Below are 2,421 nucleotides of genomic sequence, written 5' to 3' on the forward strand. Positions count from 1 at the left end.
CACGCAGACAAGGAGAACATTTGTGGTTTTTATACTTAATCTCACCTATTTGTAAATCAGTTGAGGGACCATAGTGGAAACTGCCCACTGATTTGTTCATTTCAGTTTCTTCTACTGTAGCTAACATCACACAGTGGATAGAAGAGGGTTCGAAGAGCTACCACACCACCTGGAGACCGTTGTATTTTCAGTAGGTCATTGAATTCCCCCGACAGCTCGGTCCTGACACTGGCTTTGGAACTCTCCTCTCATCAGCCAACAGAAAAGCCTTGATGGATGACGGCGTCAGTGCAGAGGCTGACTTACCTCCTTCGGTCCATTTTCAGGTTCTAAGTGTCAAAGGTCCACATGATGTGACGCACACTACCCTGGGATCCTTTTGAATTTTGAGATGGACACTTTGACTTCTGAGCAGACAGCCTGGCAGCTCTTCCGCTGCCCATCTGCTTGAGGCTGGCCCGGGTAGAGAAACAGAAAGTGGGGCAGAAGAAGGGATGAGAGGAGGAGAGAGCAACAGAGGCAAGCAGACACATTGATATATGGGTAAGGCACAAATGCAGGGTATAAAAACGCACAGGAGTACATGATACAAGGTGACGCACGGTATGTGGGTGAGTACAAGTGTTCATGCAGAAAAGCTTTGTGGGTATACATTGATGAGAATAAACTAATATGAAAGTGATGAGGATACAAATATGTGGCATCATGGGACCTTGTTAACGAATTAATGAAGCAGAATAAACACTCCTCATATTGATGGGATCCCACAGGTCAGGGTCAGGAGCCATTACCAGAGAGATGCTAGTGCTGGTCCTTCCACAATTTACACATCACGTCTATGGTCAGACATGTTGCTAATAGGTCCAGCCGCTGTGTAAACTGCTTCCTCTATGGTTACACCCTGTGTGATGAGCGCAGAGATGCAGCCAACTGTAGGGCTCTGGTTTCAAGCAACAGGGACATTGTTAGAAGTCGTTAGAAGAAAAAAAATTGTTCTCATCTGTCCTGGAGATATTTGAAGTACTGACCAATGCACACAACAGAACTGTTCTGGTGTGTGTGAAATTACTTTGTAAAATTACATTGTTCAGTGACTGACATAAAGTATCTATGTACTACTGTAACTTCTCCTCAATCGCCTGTCACTCTGGGTTGGCATCTCTGGTCCTGCCCTTGATTTGTTCTGCTCCCACATCTCAAACAGACAATCCTCCGCACCTGCAAATATTACATGTGGGGTTCCTCAGGGTTCAGTTTTAGATCCACTTCTCTTAAGTCTGTGTAGGATCCTGTTGGGAAAAATCATCCAAAGACACAACATCTCCTTCCATTGCTGCACAGATGACACGCAGATCTACCTCTCCTTCAATTCTCAAAGTCAGACTGACATCACCTGAATAAAAAAAACTGAAGACATCAATGACTGGTTGACTCAGAACAGACTGGCTGATTGTTCCACTTTCACTTTAACTGAGTTGGATGGGTTTCTAAATGCAAGCTGAGTTCTGTTCATGGTTTCTTGCCACCATCGCAGTGTTTCTTGCTCTGGGGTTTTCAGGTTCTGAGAATCTAAGAAAATCAACATATCCTGCTGCATTTTTATTGATTTTAAATGTAATCTGGAGTGTTGCTAGGGGGTTGCTGCAGCCTATCCCAGCTATCACTGGGTGAGAGGCGGGGCACACCCTGCTCAGGTCTCCAATCTATCTCAGGGCTAACACAGAGAGACCGACAACCATTCACACTCACACCTACAGCCAATTCAGAATCATCAGTGAACCTAACAAGCATGTTTTTGGACAGTGGGAGGAAGCTGGAGTACCTGGAGAGAACCCACACAGACACAGAGACAACATGCAAACTCCACCCAGAAAGGCTCCAGTCGGGCGACGGATTAGAGCTGGGTCTGAGGCATCAGTGATAACCACCACGCCACTGTGCCGCCCCCGTTATTACTGAAATTATTAGCCATTATGATTGTGGTGTTATTGTGGCACCTGCCACTGGGTGGAACATATTAGGCAGAGTGTGTTCAGAGGTTATGTGTTGAGATGAAGCAGGAAAAACGGGCAAGTGGAAGGATTGGAGTGACTTTGATAAGGGCCACGCTGAGTACACCTCAACAACAGGAGCTCTTCGGGGACCCAGACTGCAGCAGCCAAGCCTACTGTAGTTGTCACTTCAGAACTCAGTGACTGGTCATTGGACAGTGCACGCTGGGAGTGTTGCGCAACATGGATGTGTCCACCTCGAGTAAGTGTGTGTATGATGTTAGTGGGAGCATGTCTATGTGTAGGTGACACACCCTGGACGTCTGTAGGGACTGAGGGAGGGAGGCGGGGACGCGCGTGGAAACGGGCTATATGAGACACGGTGACACGGAGAGAGTGGCAGAGCGCGTGAAGAGCCCCGGGAAGACAA

This window comes from Mugil cephalus, chromosome 12 (genome assembly GCF_022458985.1).
Source record: "Mugil cephalus isolate CIBA_MC_2020 chromosome 12, CIBA_Mcephalus_1.1, whole genome shotgun sequence".
In the NCBI taxonomy this organism is placed as follows: Eukaryota; Metazoa; Chordata; class Actinopteri; order Mugiliformes; family Mugilidae; genus Mugil; species Mugil cephalus.